At 32.9% G+C, this 21,456-nt stretch overlaps 1 protein-coding gene across 1 annotated transcript in view; it reads left to right on the top strand.

Moving 5' to 3' along the window:
* Positions 1-8,684: 8,684 nt before the first annotated feature.
* Positions 8,685-21,456, top strand: part of LOC145297549 (uncharacterized) — a 31,525-nt gene continuing 18,753 nt past the window's right edge. Inside the window, exon 1 of the mRNA XM_080143517.1 lies at positions 8,685-9,194. The gene's annotated coding sequence lies outside the window, so the exon portion shown is untranslated. The remainder of the gene's footprint in view (positions 9,195-21,456) is intronic.

Below are 21,456 nucleotides of genomic sequence, written 5' to 3' on the forward strand. Positions count from 1 at the left end.
AATTAGTGCACCAATAAACAAGAAAGAAACAAACAAGATAAAAAGAAAAATGGAAAGAGAAACAACTACATGAACGATTCATAAGGACTACAAAAGAAGAGACAAACGAAAACACTTGGAAATGGCTACAAAAAGGAAACCTTAACAAGGAAACTGAATCACTAATAACAACTGCATAAGATAATGCAATTACAACCAACCACATCAAAGCAAGGACCAAGAAAACAGCAAATGCAGACACTGTGGACAAAGAGACGAAACAATAAGTGAATGTAGCAAACTAGCTAAAACAGAATATAAACATAGACACGATCAAATGGAGAAGGCAGTACATTGGCAATTATGAAAACACAGACAAATAGTACAAACACAAACCGGTAGCAGTACTGGAAAACGAAAGTCTCAAGGTTCTACGGAATATGGATATACAAAACCCATCCAAGTAAGAATACCGAATGTCATAATAGTTAACAAGAAGGAAAAGTCCTGCCATATTGTAGATTTTGCCGTCCGGCAGACCACTGATTGGAGATCAAGGAGACTGAAAAGCAGAGTAAATACACAGAACTTGCCAGAGAGCTCAAACGGATCTGGAAAATGAAGAAAATAAAGATAACACTACTAAGTCAGAGCGCTATAGATGATACTGAAAATCTTTGAAAAAAAGAATGGGAGACATTGGAATCAGAGAGATGGCAGAGGAGATACAGCGAATTTCAATAATGAAAACTGTAGAAATATTAAGAAAAATCCTTGAATGTGGAGGCTAACACCACACATAAACTATACGCAAACTGGACACAGAAACGGCTACATATGCATAACACAAAAGAACATCACATGGAATTATGAAAACTGTATAATTGTAACATACTGATCCCTTCCTTTATTTTCTCTGTAAGTATCATCATAAACAGGCAGCACACCAAATAATGAGGATCAAAGAGGATGGAAAGACCAAGGAAAGAAAGCACTAGCCAGACCTCCACTGGATGAGTGCAAAGAGGACTGGGACCTTGGGGAGGTTTATTTCTACCGAAATTCCAGTGAAGACCAATGGTCACTGCCAACGAGAAATCAATAATAAGTGGCTGTTACGATAACGTAAATTCTTTTGCAAAGGTTATCCAAAGAGGCGGAGAGTACTGGAAATCTGGAGAGACTTGTTGTCACTCAAACTCCAGGGAAAACCACAAGTTGTTTTCAAAGAGCAATCTTTGATGGCTTGTGTTGCTACTCCTAGTGAATAAATAATGATAACAACAATAATAGCAACAGCAACAACAACAACAACAACAATAATAATAATAATAATAATAATAACAATAACAATAATAATAATAATAATAATAATAATAATAATAATAATAATAATAACTATCAGAAACTGAGAGTAGAGATTGGTAGGTTGTGGAATAAAGAAACTTCCATCATGCTAATCATCATAAATGCACTTGGTTCAATTCCAAATGATCTTAAGAAACAGTTGAACTCTTTAGGAATCAAGTACAACATCACCGTACTCCAGAAGTCAGTTCTGCTTGGCACAACAAACATCATACGCGAAGTGCTTTCCATCTAATTTACTCTTTGACTATGCTCACTAGCTTTGGTGTGAAAGCCCGCTCTTGAGTGAAAAGAAAAATGGTGTAAAACATCACAACATAGTGAAGTTAAGGAAAAATAAATAAATAAATAAATAATAATAATAATAATAATAATAATAATAATAATAATAATAATAATAATAATAACAATAATAATATATTCTTCTTCTTATTATTATTATTATTATTATTATTTACTCACTAAGAGTAGTCACACATGCCATATTATTATTATTATTATTATTATTATTATTATTATTATTATTATTATTATTATTATTCAGACCTCCACTGGATAAAGATACGACTTTGTATGAAAGGTAGTTCACTGGAAACTGTGCAAACGTCAACATTTGAACACACGGATAAATGGCGTAGACACAAACCGGAGACATTACTGGGAAATGAAAATCATAAAATCCTCTGGATCATAGGAGAACGAACGTACAATCACGGTTAAAAAATACGTGGATTTTACTAAAACTGAGGAAACTTATTGTAATACTGATAATTGTATGATTACTAGAAGCAGTTCTGAAATTAAAGAGAAACTATAAAAATGATGAGGAAGAATTGGAATCAAAGAGAGGATTGACAACGTTCGGCACAGATAAAATCAGCTAGAATATTAAAGAAAACGAACCCATCTAAACATCGAACTTGAATCAAAAAGTTCAGATAGAAATTGAACAAACGGTGAAGTTACTTAATAACCACCCAACGTGGGACGTAAGCATTTCTTACTGCTAATAAAGAAAATCAAATAAAATGCACCTGACGTATTTTACCAGATAGTTAACACCCCCTCCCCCCATGTTAAGAATAGTTTTATAAAGAAATAGCCTGGGTGCCCGGCGTTGCCCGTGTGTTTGGAGGTATGTTTTGAGCAACAAAAAAAAAAAGAAAAGAAAAGTGGTATTAAGCAGGCATGTTCGAACCCGTGATGCGAAAGCGGAAAAGAAAGCGAATGAAATCTGACGTCTTACCCCTAATCCATGATACGACTGGAAGTTCAGAACCTTGAAATTAGTAAAGTCATTCCAACCGATACGATAACTTGCAAAAATGGCGACGCAAAAAAAAAACAAAAAACAAAAAAAAACAAAAACAAAAAAAAACGATCTTTTTTGTAGAAAACTGCCCAGTTAAAGGCGAAGGAATTGATGCATTTAGCCAATTTTTCGATATTTGTCGAATATGATATCGATATTGTGAAAATCCGTCGCCTCTGTCGAAAGTTTTAGGCAGACATACATACATACATACATACATACAGACAGACAGACAGACAGACAGACAGACAGACAGACAGACAGACAGGTGAGATTTATATTATAGATGACTTTATTATTTCAACACGGTCTGTAAACTGCCGTACTACTAAAAAATTACTTTCTATATTAGGGAAAATTTGTGACCGTTCACAAGTTTCGGAAGTGTTCGGTTAAACTCGCCGTTGATGAGATTTTTTTTTACTGATATTTTTTTTACTGATATTTTTTTACTGATATTTTTTTGCTGATATTTTTTACTGATATTTTTTTGCTGATTTTTTTTACTGATATTTTTTTACTGATATTTTTTTACTGATATTTTTTTGCTGATTTTTTTTACTGATATTTTTTTTACTGATATTTTTTTACTGATATTTTTTTGCTGATATTTTTTACTGATATTTTTTTTACTGATATTTTTTTGCTGATTTTTTTTACTGATATTTTTTTTACTGATATTTTTTTACTGATATTTTTTTGCTGATTTTTTTTTACTGATATTTTTTTACTGATATTTTTTTTACTGATATTTTTTTACTGATTTTTTTTACTGATATTCTTTTTACTGATATTTTTTTACTGATATTTTTTTACTGTTTTTTTTTACTGATATTTTTTTTACTGGTATTTTTTAATGATATTTTTTTGCTGATATTTTTTTACTGATATTTTTTTACTGATATTTTCTTGGGTGTCGATTAAGCAACTGTACCGAACAAACATCATCGAATGAACGCTAACGTTACATAAACCGCAAGAAAATAGAATGGCCTCAAATCCTATAATCCGATACCTTCTCTCCCATTTTGTTTAATGGTGACGCCAGACTCGGTCGGTATCATAATAAAATAGACGTGAAGAGTCAAGGAGGATGGAAACACAGATGAAATGGAGCACCAACCATGGAATAGAACGAAAGAGTATTTCTAAGTAAAAGAAGGCTTATTACACCAAAATTCTAGATAAAGCGAACAGTCGGTATCAGCCAGGAATCAATGGTAAACGGCTATTGCGATAACGCAAAATGATTTGCAACAGCCATCGAAAGACGCAAAAAATGCTAGAAAGATACGGAAACTTGTTGCCACTGAGTCCCCATGAAAAACCAATGGTTATTACCAGTGAATACTTGCTGATAATAACTCGCGTGAAAACTATTAGTAAAAACATAACAAAAGGAATAAATATCCGGATAGTGCTCTAATTAGAGATTTTAGATTCTGCATAGGCTTAGCAAAGGAAGAACTCAAATACTTGAACCAAAGAAGTAGGAAACTTGTTTCAAGCGGGAACTGGCTGGTGTAGCTTCCATATTCACTAATATTCCTAGTACTTTCAGATTTATCTGGATTCATCTTCGGGTGTGTTTAGCGAGTAAAGAACATAGTGCTCTGATATCCATAATCATTTTTTGGAAATCACATGATTCCCAGAAAAAAAGGACCAATTCAGGAACTTGAAAACAAACTGAAAATATCATAATACTGATTGAAGCCACTGAATTAAATAACTTTGAATATTCATATAAAACGACTATCAAAAAATAACGATTCGCTCTATATACAAAGGCTCCAACTTCCTAAAAAATAGAATTATATTAACTTATATTACCAAAAAGTCACTGAAGATCGAAAGGAAGTTCTTCATCTTGGATCCAATTGTTCATTAATTATTTTAGTTCATTGGTATATAGGGGTTGTCACTTGCAATATTATTGGACGAATGGTGTAGGTTTATAGATTTTTACGGTGCCATATAACATCCAGGTTGGCAAGCGCCAATATTTTGGAGAAGATCATTGTTATGTATAGGTGGTTTAGAAGTTCATTTGCGGTGAACTTTTTTAAGTTAAGATTGTAGTGGATCGTTGCTTTTTTTTTGTCAAACCTGTTCTTTTTATGGTTTCAGCTATGAGCAGATATTTAATTTCGTGACGTGTGGTATTTTTGTTCGTTTTCTTGTTTGACAATGTTGGCAAATAATAGTTCGATTTCGGCTCTTTTTTATATTAATGGTTGTATGGACCAAATAATCTATATATATATATATATATATAAGGAACTGTGTCTTGTTGTTTGTGAGTTCGTTCCCTATGGACTTCAAAACGGCTGGGTCCATTTTTTTTTTTTTTTTTTTTTGAAATTTCACACAAATGTACCTCATGTGTCTGAAAACGCTCTTAGATGTTTTGTACCGGAATGCTTCCGATAATTATCGAGAATCGATAATCGAAAAAAATATTAAAACTGGAAGTCTGATTTTGACTAAAGTTTTACATAGCCTAACATCACAAGTGCATTTGAAAAGTTGTATCACCGCACAAACAAATGTATCCGACGTATAAAATCAATAGCAGGTTCTTTATATGGCAGGTGCGTATTCGAAATGAATGTTTCTGTTTAGAGCACAACTGAAACATGATACTTGACTTTTGCAGTTTAAACTTTGATTCTAGGTATTATATATAAAATAATTTTATAAAATCAACACTAGGTTCTGTACAGTGCAATGTATTATGGACTAAGAAGAGAAATGTGAAGTTTAATCCCGGTGCATCGCGATGGGTCGTTAAATAAAGATAGCAATCAATCCATTTGATTGGAAATGGGCGATTTCACCAATTTCAATGACAATAAAATGCGGTACTGTGAAACATTCGTGGATTCTTATTAAATCCCGGGTAACATCGGGTTTCTATGCTAGTATATATATATATATATATATATATATCATAGTTCTGTGTATCTACAAAATTTTATGTGAATTGAATCCTCTCTGTTAACTAATGAATAAATTCGTTCAAACGATGTAATTTCTTCCGCTTTAAATAACGGGTTAATTAGCTCGGAGTAAGTCATTGGGAAACAATAGTTACGATTAGTTGTTGCGTGGCGTTCGGGTTTCAAATATTGGGGTTGGAGTGCTTGCTATGTCTAGTTACACTATTAAATCGTGAACTAACAAAACGGCTGTTTGTGGATGACTATGAATAAAAGAGGGGGTGATGTTTTCGCCTCTCGTGACATAAAATCAATCTATGTTTATTTAATTCTATAATGCACCATAACATTTTTGAAATACCGTATATATAATAATCTGCAAATATTCACTTGTAATTTCAGTGATTTCTTAATTAGCATATTTATTTTTTAACAGTTTCTAATAGATTAATTAATCTATTATATAAATCTCACATGTCTGTTTAAATATATGTATGTATGTATGTATGTATGTATGTATGTATGTATACCTAAAATGTTCGACATAGGCAACGGATTTTCACGAGATCGGTATCATTTTTAAGCTCGACATCTCGGACGACAAATATCGAAAAATTGGTCGAAAACATTAATTCTTTCGCCCTCAACTAGGTAGTTTTCTACAAGAAAGGATCGATTATTCGCGAGCCATTTTGGCAATTTTTACGCCCGAGCTTCCAGTCGTGTAATGGAGTAGCGGTAAGACGTCAGATTTTCTTTCACTTTCTTTTCCGCTTTCGCATCACAGGTTCGAGCCTGCCTGCCTACTACCACTTTTTTTTTACACCTCCAAACACCCGAGCAACGCCGCCACCCATGCTAGTTAATAATATTTGTATTTGTAATTCGCGTTTTCATATTTTCTTATATACGAAGCAGTTTCGTTGGTAGAAAAACGCTTGATGACGCTGTTTTGTTGAAAAATAGTTTTTTATGGCAAGGCATTTTTAATTGAACGAAAATATGTTAGGATTTTATTCAGAAATTTATTGTATTATCTTCTATGAGTGTAAATAGTGTAGCATCTGTTCTGTTATTTCTTGGAGAATTACTTCCAATTTTTTTTTTTATAGTGGTGGTGAAATCCACCTAGGTATTTGTTACAGCCTCCTTTGTGGAGGAGGTAATGTAGTATATGTCCTATTTTCATGAGACCATCTTCTCAGGGTATACCTCGCCCGACTTTTGGGGGGAGGGGAGTAGTATAGTAGTAGTAGTATCTGTTCTGTTGCCATAATACGACTTGCAGGCATTACCTTCTCCATTTATCATTCCAGCTATTGCCTCCTATCTTTTTTTGGAGAAAGTAGTGCAGTAGTATATGTAATAATCACGTTGAAATACCGCTTCCTATCAGATCACCGAAGTTAAGCAACGTTGAGCCTGGTTAGTATTAAAAATGGGTAACCATTTGGAAATTCCAGGTGCTGTATGTGCTCTCTGCTTATCTCGGCAATGTTTCCAGTCGTTCTGAACTTCTCTTTGCCGTTGGACTCAAGCAGTGCCGATTCAGGAGAGGTGTGGTTGGTGATTGCGCAACCCTTGCCTCACAATTTCATGCGCAGTTACACTCACAAGGAGTATCCATTGTCTGTCAAGACTGAACGGAGGCTTCCATTTCCAGTGTAGTATATGTTCTATCGCGATGGTACTAGACTTACAGACATTATCTTCTCTATTTATCCTCCCAGGTATTATCTCCTATCTTTTTGGAGAGAGTAGCATAGTATATGTCTTATTATCATGATAACATTCTACTACCTTTGAGGATAGGGTATTGTATTATATGTTCGATCATCATGATACTCTCATTCTAGGCATTGCCAACTCCTTTTTATAGGAAAAGAGAAAGGAAAACTCTTCAAGGACTCACCTTCTCTTTTGGGCGGGGGTACTCTAGTATTTTTCTACTCGTCACGATATAGCCATCCCAGGTATTATTTCCTCTTTCTGTGAAGGGAGACTATAATATATGTTCGTCTCTTATTATATCATTCTACCGGTATTACTTTTTGCTTTTCGGGTGGGAGGCAGTGTCGTATCTGTTCTATTGTCACGATAAAATTAACTCCACCTTGGGGGAAGGTAGTACTTGTTAATGTTCGTTGTGATGCCATCCCATCATGCATTGCCTTTTCCTGAGAGTCGATTTAGTATATGTTTGTTCACCATCGTATCATCCTCCCAGGCTAGCAAAACTATGCGACCGGGGAGAGCATAGTTTTGCTTATGATAAATATTAGTGTCTGTGCATGTACGCCCGTGTGCCCATGTGTGTGTATGCGTGTGTCTGAAAGAGAGGGTGTATGTGTCCGTTCGTGTGCATGTGTAGCCGTGTGTGATGTTTGTGATGTGTATGTGTGGGGTATGAAAGTATATAATAGTAGGTAGAGGTAAGGTTGTATGTGTGTAAGTTTGTGGGTTGTGTGGAAGAGTGAAAGAGAGTGAGTGTGTTTGTGAATTCAGGTGAGTGTGTATGAGTGTGGGTGGGGGTCGCCTTTGATTTCGATACATTTCTTGCTTCTTCATTTCTTTTTTCTTCTTCTTCCTTTTTATATGTTGCAATTAAGTGACAATGCGTAACCAAAGCGGATGGAGTGGGTGAGGAGGTCGTGTTGTTGTTATTGTCGTTGTTGTTGTTGTTGTTGTTGTTCTTCTTCTTCTTCTTCTTCTTCTTCTTCTTCTTCTTCTTCTCCAAGCCTGGCTTATTATTTAACTAAATTTTCTGTTGCCTTACTATCTCTGTTATTACGTCACTCCCGGAGGCCCGGGGGAGGGGGAAGGACCAATGACGGAGAGGAGGCGCACCAGTTACTTAGCCATTCTGTGTGCCTTTGCGACCTGCAATTTGGCAGCCTTTTATTCTTATCAGGGTGTATGTCGACTTTTTCGTTTCTTTTTCTTTTTTACTTTGTTATAGAGTGAGAGTGAGAAAGGGGGATAAAAAGAGAAAGAGAGAGAGAGAGAGAGAGAGAGGGGAGGGAGAGGTGTAAATAGATAGGTAAAATGATAGAGAGATAGAGATAAAGACAGAGAGTATTAGTAATAAAACAAAACTAAAAGAAACACTAAACACTTCCAAACTCTATCTAAACTCACTACCCAGTTTTCCGACTACCGCGCCTCTCAAGATTTTTTTCTTTTTACGGGACTGGTTGTTTTTTAGTTAAATTTGTTTTCTTAAAAAAAAAAAAAAAGAAAAAAGATAAAACAAAAAAAGAAGACAGATTCCGAGAAAACAGAACAAAAAATAAAAAAAAAGATAAAATAAAAAAGAAGACAGATTCCGAGAAAAAAGAACAAAAAACAAAAACAAAAAAAAAAAGGAAAACATTTTTTATTGTTAGATGTTACTTGCCTAATGTAAAACTATTTTGTTTCCTCCGCTTTTGTTATTCTGTCGGTTATCGACAAGATCCAGAGGTGTTGACGGTCACAAACTGAGGTGTGAATTTTCCGGCATCCATTCCACGGAATAACCCATTGTTACCTTCCGTCCTGAAATATTTTTGAAATATCCTCAAACTATTCGAGACATATACAAAAGAAAAAGGGTAAATTTCTCTTTCTTTCTTTCATTTTTTTTTTATTCTTCTTTTTTTTTTTTAGAGACGAATTCTCTCCGTCCATATTTTCGGAATCAACTTGGCCTTTTTAATCAAGATCAAAGTGTAGTATCTGTTCTTCAGATGCTGCATTTCCATTTCTTGTTCTCTTTCGGTGGAGGATCAGTCTTTCACGACTGAGACAATTTTTTTATTTTTTGTACCTTTTCTCCACGTTAAAAAACGACCCTGGTGTCTAACTCTGTCCCGTGGGGAGGCATTGTAAATAGGTACATTCACTCGGCGTTGTCCGGGTGTTCTTTTTTTTTTGTTTTTACTTTCATTTTAGTTTTGCTCGTTGATCCACACCTCCCATCTTTTCTCTTAATGAATTTCTTGTAAACAAAGTTTTTGTCCAGAATTACCCCTACATTTCAAAACAATAAATAAATAAATCATATGTGCGTGATATACGTGCCAGTGACGAAACAAAAATATCATATTCCAAAACTCATATCAAGTAGTTTCATTTTCATAAAGAAAATCATTTTTAAGCAATTAACGAGAACTCGTAGACATTACAACAAAAATCTCGCACATTTGAATTATTGTTGAGTTATCTCCCTTGCTTCTAAACCTTATTTTCAAGATGGCGGCGTTTTGTCTACCAAATTATTTATTATTATTATTATTATTATTATTATTATTATTATTATATGAAGATTAAATTAATTTTCTGGGGATATCGTTTAAGTTTCATATAATTTGATTTTTCCTAATTAAAAATACAACTACTTGATCAATTTACGTGATTTTTGGAATATGATATATTCGGTATATACATAGAACAGATTTTCCTTTATTTTTGCTTTTTAACATAGGATGAATTCTGAACAAAAAACAAAAATATTTATGTCAAGAGTGTGTGTTCCATACAGAAACTTTGATTTAATTTGAATAAAAAAATACTTATCAAGTGCGCTTGAAAGCCAAATCGGGTTTCTATTACGTACACATAGATTCGAAAAAGTTCTTAAAAAACAAGTATATAATTATAACAAATAAATGTTATCAAAGGCAAGATAAGTTACTTTTCTACCTAACTGGATATGTTTTTAGTCTTTTATTTAATGTAACATGTTTATTTAGCTCGAAAAACATACAGTGATTACTGATGTATTGGAAAATTAAAAATAGCGCCCAACTCTCTCTTTGACAGGGTAAGTTTGGGAAAAGGAGTTAAAAATAAAAAAAACTAGACAAAATACTCTTAGACACTCGCTCAATCTATGTTACCGTGACATACGCTGACATTCAGTGGGGTTTTTAACAGTATTTTGTATATTATTTATTTTTAACTCCTTTTCCCAAACTTACCGTGTCAAAGAGAGAGTCGGACGCCATTTTTAATTTTCCAATATATCGGTAAACAGTGTATGTTTTTCGAGCTGAATAAACATGTTGCATTAAATAAAAACACTAAAAAAATTATCCAGTTGTGTAGAAAATTAACTTATCTTGCCTTTGATAACATTTATTTGTTATATATTTGTTTTTTTTGACAACTTTTTCGAATCTATGTGTACAGTAATACAAACCCGCCAAACCATAACATAATATTGGGAAAATAAACAAATATTTTACTTGTTTGAAATTTATAACACAAATATATTTCAGAGCTATACTCATTCTATGTTGTTTTCTTTTTTCTTTTTCTTTTCTTCTTTCTTTTTTTTTCTTTTCTTCTTTCTTGCCATGTTGTAAAGTTGGAGAAAGTAAAGTCTGTTTGTAAAGAGCCGCGCGCGCGCTGTATCTCAGTGGTTGTTTTTAAAATGATAATTCAATATGTCATTAAAAAGGCATTGATTTTGCGGTGAAAATCGCTCGCATATTTTACGAAAGTTGCAATTTAAACGAAAAATTATTTCCGATTTACATGTAACTCTTCTTGTAATTTTATACTTCGTTATGTTCAGGCTGTCTTTTATTTATTTTTATTTTTTTACCAAGTTATTTTTTACTAGCGGAGCGGAGGCGCATAGTCTTACCCGGTCGTAAAATACGCTTAAATATATTTCAGTTTATGCAGATCTCATATTTATTGTTATAGAGTCAATTCTCTCTCTTTCTTTCTCTTTCCCTCACGCTCTCTCTCTCTCCACATACACACGCCCCCCCCCCACACATATATATATATATATATATATATATATATATATATATATATATATATATATATATATTTTATTTTTTATTACTGTATTTTTCTGTTAAGTTACATTATCGTTTCGGCTACACGGCCGTTTTTTTTTTTTTTTTTTTTTTGCCGTCATGTAAACAATAATGTACCTATTTACTATGCCTCCCCACGAGACAGAGTTAGACACCAGGGTCGTTTTTTCACGTGGAGAAAAGGTACAAAAATAAAAAAAATTGTCTCAGTCGTGAAGTACTGATCCTCCACCGAAAGAGAACAAGAAATTGAAGTGCAGCATCTGAAGAACAGATACTACACTTTGATCTTGACCAAAAAGCCAAGTTGATTCCGAAAATATGGACGGAGATAATGTAACTTAATAGAAAAATACGGTAATAAAAAATAAAACGCATATTTGCTCTACAACTGTATTGAGCACTTTCTTCAGGTTTTTATTAATTACCATTTCTACTATATATATATATATATATAGTCATCGACATACAGTCCTGTTTCGTTGTATCACAACTCATCAGTGCCGCTAGACTAGCACCTCTCCCAAGCCGAGGATTGAACCTAAAACCATCGCATTGACAGTCAGCAGTTACCGCCCGGCATAGCCGTTTCTTAAAATATCCTTAAATATGAAATGTTGATTAATACAGATATTGTATTTATTATTATATCATATTAGACCCAATATATAGTTGTGATTTATTATTATATCATATTAGACCCAATATATAGTTGTGATTTCAAAAAAAGTTTTTAAAAACTTTAGCTTACGATTTACTTTTTCTTTTGACGTTAATGCTTGAGCTATGAAGACATGTTTGCTGCAAGGTTAAAAATTAAAATATGAATCAATAGTTAGTACGTAACGTATGCATATTCGTAATGGCGCTTATGTCAACGAAAATGTAAGGGAGATAATTAGTATAGACATAGCAAAAATGAACATATTTTGCAAGATATAATTTGGGACGCTGAATAACGGGTAAAACAATGAGAGAATGTTAAATGAAAAAAAAAAAAAAAAAAAGAGAAAAAATAGTACACGAATACTATACCTGCAAAAAGTTGTCCAATTAGCCAATATAAAATGATTTCCTTATTTAAGAGAGAGAATAAAAAAACCCTTGTGCAGAATATTTGAACGTTGTTATTTTTTTTCCTTAAAAAATACATTTGTACATAATAGTAAAAAACAAAACAAAAACAAAACAAACTTTAATCATAGACAGAAACGAATGATTACCTAAAATACAGAAAAACACATTTTTTTTTATTTAAAAAAAAAATACATTGACGGTTTTAATACGTCAAAATCTCCTTCAAAAACGTTTTCTATTTTAATTGTTTTGTGTACGTTAGTTATTATGCACCCAAATTATACCTTGCCAAATGAAACTACAGAATAGTACCAAAAAAAAAAAAAAAGAAAAGAAAATAAACTTTAATCATAGCTAGAAATTGACGGTTTAAATACTTCAAAATCTCCTTTAAAAAGTTTTCATCATCCTGACGTTGACGGATTACCTAAAATAAAGAGAAACAAATTTCTTATTTTTTCATTTTTTATTTTCGTTTAAAAAAAATTAAAATGACGATCTAAATACTCCTTCAAAAAAGTTTTGTTAATTTCGTTAATTAACAAGTTTATTTAATTTTTGTTTTTGATTAATTACCATCGTTTCAAACAAGTTTATTTAATTTTTGTTGTGGATTAATTAACATCGTTACATTGTAAAAGGTTGTTTACTTTTGTTTTGTGTATATTAATTAATAAGTTTATTTTGTTACTTAACTTTGTTATATTTTAAGTTTGTTGATTAACTTCGCTAACTTTTCTTTTTCATAAATTGCTTCAGCAATTCCGGAACTTAGCTACAGTAATCATGTAATCATTTTTTTTTCATTTAACATACTTTCATTGTTCTACTGATAATTCAGCGTCCTAAATTATATCTTGCAAAATATGCTTATTTTTGCTATGTCTATGCTGGTTATCTCCCTTAGATTTAATGATCCGTTGACATAAGCGCCTTCGTAATTCCATCGTTCGACTTTTACTTGGAAAATTCCATTTTTTTTAATTTTCACACTTTTGCACCGATTTTTCCTGGCTAAAACCCAAATATAAAGTTTCGCATGGGTTCGCATACATTAAGTTTCATGTCTGTCGACCAAAAACTGACAGAGGAGTTTGGCAGGCAAAATTTTTTAAACAAATATATATATACACATACATAAATATATATGGGAACAATTTTGAATTTACTATAAATTTTTACGCAAATATTATGCAAGTATAAATCATGTAGAATACTTGCATGAATATAATTACACGTAATAGTTAACTAAAGATGATCATCCCATAAGAAAACCGAAAAAAAAAACTAATAGAGAATTGATTAAAATGAATGATTAAAAGAATATGCAAATTAGCTAGATCTTTTGCAGGTGAATGAAATTCCACGACCTATATATATATATATATATATATATATATATATATATATATATATAACAAAGTTGCATTTTCTTTTTAAATAAATAGAAAAAAAGGGGTTTTAATACGAATATCAACACACAACAAAAAACAAATTTATATATATATATATTTATACATATATATATATATATATATATATATATATATATATAGTATAACTCCTGTAATTTGAACATCCGCTTCGTTCAAATTAGAGGATGCTGTTCAAGTTTCGTGATAAAAAATGTGCTGCAGTTAACTTTAATTTTCTAATGATTAAGAAATGATACATGAAATTCATTGCTATATGATATTTCAAGTATATATTAAGTTGAGTTTACGATATATTGCAAGTAAGAATTGTTAAATATTATAACCAGGAACAAAAACATTGAAAATAAATTAAATCTACTCTTACTTGTTAGGTATTTATTACCTAAGTTATCATCTACAGAAATCATACATTTATGTAAAATACAGTTTTTTTGTTAATTTATTCATTGAATGAGTCTTATTGCAGTTTCTATTTTCATCGATTGAGCTCTCGGGCGCTGCCATTGTATTCCGTAAGCAATCACGAAAATCTACAATTTTTTGATTCTGTAGCTTCTTTGTGATTATATCTCTTCGGAGTGATATTGCTTGCAAAACATAGTTGTCACTAAAGTAAGGACTTTTTTCTAGAAATTTTATAACCGTCTCCATAGATTTTCGGCATCACCCCATGATATTGCTTCATCAGAGTGTTCTTGGTTATTTACATTAGGGTCAAGAGAATGGGAGCTGTCGCTATTTTCATCACCATTACTGCCTTCAGGATATTGATCAGTAGTTTCCTCATCTTGTTGCACCCACATTTCAACATCATTTGCATTAAGTGATTTAAAAACAGCGTTGTTGGTCGGTAACCGTTTGGTTTCAAGAATTTTTTCTAGACCCATTGTGATGGGTTGTTTTACACTATTTTAAATATAGCAATCTGAAAAAAAGTATACAGTTAGTGTAAATTAATTATCAATAGGTAATCTACATTAATTACATAGTATCAATATTAACATTTCTGCGCAATATCTGACTAAACCATGTAAACAGTTTTACTGCAACTCCGCATCAAATATTACAGCTCTAGCTGAGTTCACTATCGTTTGATCTATCAACAGATAGTTAAGAAAGATTTAAAATTAGACCACTTCAAGCTATGAATGAATTTGCAAATGCACTCAAGTATTAAAAATATGTCGACAAATTGAAATGAACATTTTGCATTTCAATTTCTGAACGCGTTTTTCACCATCCAAACGAAGATTTCTATCACTATTTCCTATTAACTTGAATGTTATGTAACCAGTAATTTAAGAGTTTATCGGTTAAATATTTTCACACAGACACACACACATACATCTACTGTTTATTTATATAGATTATTATTACTTTATGAAAGTTAAATGGATTTTCTTTAGATATCTTTTAATTACGGCATTTTTTTCAACAGCCCCAAAAAAGAAGAGGTGAAAAATAAATGTTACCGAAAAGGCAAGATAAGATATGTATCTTTTACGTACCAATTTTTTTGTGTTTTTTCAACTTATTTAAACGAGTTTATAGACTTGAAACAAAAGTAGCGTCAAGTCTGTTGAGTTATAACAAAAAAAATGTTAATTTTGTTATAGTCATTTGGGTTCTCGATAATCGTTTAAAAAACAACAAAATACGACTAGAACATTGCATTTTTGCACAATTAATGACAGTTATTGGATGGTTTTCTACCAGTATTTTGTTTAATTTTCGATTTTTGAGCGATTATCGAGGATATAGAACAATGGCTAAAACAAAAATCGCAATTTTCATTTTCGTTCTAGACTGAGTCTATCTTTTGCAAATTTCACACAAAGGTAATTTATATGTCTGGCAGCGTTCTTAGATATGTTTTGAACAGAAATTCATCCGACAAGTATCGAAAATCGACAAAATCCGATCTAATAAAATAGTCCTTCTCTTTTATAGATAAAAAAGAATAATTTTTACAGGGAATATTTTAAGTTACACCGGTCAATGGAAATAATAAAATCTCAGCAAATTATTTCTTCTTAAAACAAAAAAAAAAACAGTTTTATTGTCATCCGGAGACTTAGCTAAGTAGTAGCGCATTCGACTACAGATCGAATGATCCCGTGTATACCTCAACATTTTATTTTAATTTTTTCTTATTAATGAGTTCAATTGGCGATACTAGAAGAGGTACCATTTAAAATTGCCGCAAATTATTTTTTCGTTTGCATATTTTAAAACTAAAGATTAATCAGAAGTGATATTTCCAGGGTATTCATCGTCAAGCCCAAATATCAGTTTACATGATATTGTAAACAAACACAGACGGAATTTGATGAACGACACTATCATTATTCATTTATTTTTTCGAATTAGTTCACCGGGTAAATTATTCCTCGTAATATATAATATTCAACAGAGGACTAATTCCAAAATAATACATACGCAATCTGCTTAAAGTAAAAAAATCACGTTTAATCGTAATGTACGACCGGGCAACGCCGGGCGTTCAGTTAGTATGTATGTCGTACTAATTTCAAAAGATAAACAAAATGGCTTGGGTACCATCAGCTAGAATCGAAGCCAAAACATTTAGCGCTCCAGTCGCGTTTCCTACCTTTTGAGCTAACCCAACACATTGATATAAAAGATTTAAAATTTAACTACTTCAAGCAATGAATGAATTTGTGCACGCGCAAAAGTAATAGAAATATGTCGGCAAGTTGAAATGAACATTTTGCATTTCAACTTGTCGACATATATCCGAACGCGTTTTCATCCATCCAAACTGAGATTTTATAAACAATCCTTGGTATACGATTGCTATTTCCAGTAAATTTCACTGTTATGTTACCAGTAGTTTATGAGTTTATCGGTTAAATATTTACACACATAGACACTCACACATACTACACCGACTGTTAAATTTTTTTGATCCATACAAACATTTTTGGCTGCATATATGTACACATATTTTTGCTGTAACTATCCAAATCCCGGATTCCTCAAACCACAGTAAACCTGTTGAGACTGAATAGATTTGTTGGCCATACTTGGTAAATCTAATACACACAGTTGACTTGGAGTTTAATGTCTGCAACCTCATGATTCTTCATTTTGGCTATTAGTCCTCAAACGCTATAAGTGATGTTTCGTACAAAGGGATAAGAATTGCCGTTTTTTGGACCGGTATTTAACCACCTCACATTTATGGTTAGCGGTTTTTACCTTGAAGTAAGATTATTATTCTGTCGCTTCTTACATCAAGTAGCTTCATGCATCGTCGGTAGCGATTTCCATATATGCATACATGGCATAGAAATTTTCAGGTTAGTATCCACGGAGATGCATTTAAACCCTCAGCTTTAGACCCTCTTTGTTAAGATATGCGTCTAGGTGAAGGAGAATTCTAAGGTATCCCGTGTTCTCTGTCTTGTAGCAATAATTTGTACTGCCTAAGATTAGCAGTGGTTCCAAAAAGTGTGGATGGTTCTACACAAAGCCTTCACCACTATAAAACAAATCATGTGTGGACTTCGGACAAATTAGTTGTCTAAACCTTAAAACCTCGGCATTCGACGGGAAAGTCCACACACACACACACACACACACACACACACACACACACACACATATATATATATATATATATATATATATATATATATATATATATATATATATATATATATACTAGCAAAAGTACCCGTCGTTGACTGGGTTCAAAAACAGCCTACAGAAAATAGACTCTGATTTATGAAAGTATGATAGGTTATGAAAAGGAAGGGTTGTAAATTTGGGTTGAATTTGGAGGTATCAAAACCAAAGCAAAATATGATGAAAGTAAAAATAAAATAGATAAAATAGATAAACCCCATAATTTATTATCCCATACCTGTTCACAATGAAACAATTATCACAATATTCTGTGAATCTATATTAAAAAAACTTGTTAAACTTTGTGACAAATTTCCATTCTATGAAGGTCAGGTGCGAACGAACACCCCATAATTTTATTATGCCATATTTCTTCAAACTGAAACATAATTATCAGAGTATACTTACGCAGATACATATGAAAAGTCTTTATTAAAGTTTGTGCCTATTTCCATTCTATGGAGGCCAGGCGCAAACGCAGACCCCACAATTTTATTATACCATCCCTATTTGAATTAAAACATACTTATCAAAGTATTCTTATGTACATCTATATCAAAAACACTTGTAAACGTTTTTTTTTATTTTTAAATTGTTTATTTCCATACTTTGTGTACCAGGCGCGAACGCAGACCCAACAATTTTAATGAACCACCGTTCTGCCCGATCAAACACACCCATTCCTGTGTCTCGATACATCTTCTATCATTATATGTAATCAGTTTTTTAAAATAGTCAATTATATAGGAGCCTATTCGTGACCACACACACACACACACACACACACACACACACACACACACATATTCAGCTTTATATTATATATATATATATAACGATTTGATTTGGGGATCTTAAGTAGGACCACCTCTTGTGTGAATGTTGTATTATGGTGAATGAGAACTCTAGCTAGGTTTAGCATAGACCAGAATTTCTTAACGATATCCGTACCGCCCAACGTGGGCGTTACGAGATTTCAGGTGGGTAGTGGTAAAATTTATCGTACGGGGGGTCCCCTAGATTCTTTAGGAGAAGGGAAAACTGACAGCTTCTAGTTACATTACTAGGTGTTTCTGATCGCATTTTCTTTGGGATTCACAATTCATGTTGAAATTAATTGCATCACACTTATTTTTAATGGGAAAAATGAATTAAAAAAATCACAACCTGTCATGTTAACAAAGCTTTATCAATATTCAATTATTTATTTTCACTTTAATTATGCACTACTGCTACTACTACTACTACTACTACTACTACTACTAACATTAACGTGTAAGGATGCATGTAGAGAAAGAGGCAGTAGTAGGTATCCGAGTGTCCTGGGGGAAGGTATTTCCCGAAAAAGGTTAGGAAACACTGGCGTAGACAAATTAAAGGTACAGTGACAAGGATGACCCTCTCCACACTCAATTTTGTTTTGTTAAACTTGCTTTGCGAATAAAATATATAAATCAAAATATAGTACGCATCCCAGCGACAACATATTTCCTCTAATATGAAGCGCAAAGCTTCATTAGACTATATATATATATATATATATATATATATATATATATATATATATATATATATATATATTAGCTAGTCGCCAGGCGGTGCTCGGTCGTGCAATACGTTTAAACATATTTTAATTTATGCAGATTGTGTATGTATTATTATAGAATCAATCCTCTATTAATTTTTATATATTACGAGCAATAATTTGCCCGGTGGACTAATTCGTATATATATATATATATATATATATATATATATATATATATATATATATATATATATATATATATATATAGATAGATAGATATAGATATAGATATATAGATATATATATATATGTGTGTGTGTGTGTGTGTGTGTGTGTGTGTGTGTGTACATATATATATATACACACATATATATATATAATGATAATGTAGTTCATCAAATTCCGTCTGTGTTTGTTTACAATATCACGTCAGCTGATATTTGGGCTTGACGTTAAATTCCCCGACAAAGTTACTTCTTATTAAGGTTTAGTTTTAAAATATGCCAATGAAGAAATGATTTACGGCGATTTTAAATGGTACCTCTTATTTTATCGTAACTACAAAAAGGCTGACTGGGAAACCACTAAAGAACATATCAAAGATGTTCCATGGACCAATATTTTCTCTCTCCCTGCTGAACAATGTACCAATGAGACAACTGAATGGTGTAAAGCGGGCATTGAAGCACATGTTCCCGCACGGAAGTATTATAGCAAGCCCCCCCCCCATGGTTCACTACAGATTGTGCAGCTGTCATTGCACAAAAACAGCATGACTTCGCCGGCTCATGCATCATAAGTCAAATGCAAATAGGCAAAAAATTATAGATGCTCGACATCATTATAAGAGAGTAATAACCACAGACAAAAGAAGATATGCTGGAATAGCCAGGGAAGGTATAGAATCACATGATAAGAATTTGCGATTTCTGGAAATTTTATAATAGTGTAGTGAATAAAGGGCAATCAATAATTCCCCCACTAACCAACAGTTAGAAGGTTACATGCACGGCAACAGAAAAGGCGAAAGTGCTTACTCGACGATTCCCATCGAACCAATCTCTCGAACCAACGAACAACTTTCTCCCAAATTTCCCTATGCGGACAGAAGCCACAATTGATGACCTGAAAATCATCCCCTTTAGGTCCACGATATCATAAAAAACTTAGACACCTCCAAGGCGTGTGGGCCTGATTATACTAATTAAGAAATGCTCAGCATGAGCTAACCCTCATACATTCCAAATTCTACAACAAATGCCTTGTTGAATATTGCTTCCCCAATAGCTAGAAGTTGGCCTCTGTGGTACCAGTGTACGAGAATTCTGGCGAAAGGACCAAACTTTTCAATTATCGCCCTATCAGTCTTCACTAAAATCTTTGAGATGCTAATCAATCAAGCATTAGTTCACCATTTTGCAAAAGCTAATCTTTTTGATAAACAGTACGGATTTAGGAAATGTTCTACTGCAGATACTTAAACAGTCATCTCTAAATACATATACCATGCATTAGATAAGACGGATGAAGCTAGGGCTATAGCCATCGATATATCTAAATCTTGGACAAAATCTAGCACGAAGGGCTACTAATGAAAATCAAGTTTTACGTTATAACTGGACATATACTAAATATAATTAGATTCTACTTAGACAATAGAACCATCCACGTTGTCAGTGATCGATGTTTATCCAAGCAGCATAACATTAATGCGGGAGTACCTCAGAGGTCGATCCTTGGACCACTATTATTCCTGGTATTCATCAATGACCTCCCCTATAATATTGAGTCCAAGATGGGTATATGTGTTTATGATACAATGTTCTATAATCTGCATGATGGAAGAACGGATGAACACAAATCCAAGACAATGTCTGAATCCTTAGAAAATGACCTCCAGACCGTAGTTGACTGGAAAAGTGAATGGAAGGTAACATTTAATGCTAGTAAGACTAAGCTGTTATCATTTATAAACCTCTCCAACCACCCTACATGAGAATCTTCCTTCAAACTTCTCGGATTAACATTCACAGGAAATATGAACTGGAACAAATATATTGAAGACATTGCGACGGCTGCTGCTAGGAAGGTGGGTTCCCTTTATCGTGCTAGAAACCTGCTCACATCCGAGAATATCCTGTACCTTTACAAGGCTATTATTCGCCCATGCATGGAGTATTATTGCCACATCTGGGCTGATGCATCTACCACTAGTCTCTCCCTCTCTGATAGGGCCCAAAAAAAGGGTCCTCAATCTAATATGTCCGTCAACTAGGCCCAAACCCCTGTCCCATCGCTACAATATTGCATCCCTGTGCCTATTTACAAGTATTTTAATAGGATGTGC

Source organism: Euprymna scolopes, chromosome 18 (genome assembly GCF_053919585.1).
Source record: "Euprymna scolopes isolate OS-2025 chromosome 18, ASM5391958v1, whole genome shotgun sequence".
Taxonomy (NCBI): domain Eukaryota; kingdom Metazoa; phylum Mollusca; class Cephalopoda; order Sepiida; family Sepiolidae; genus Euprymna; species Euprymna scolopes.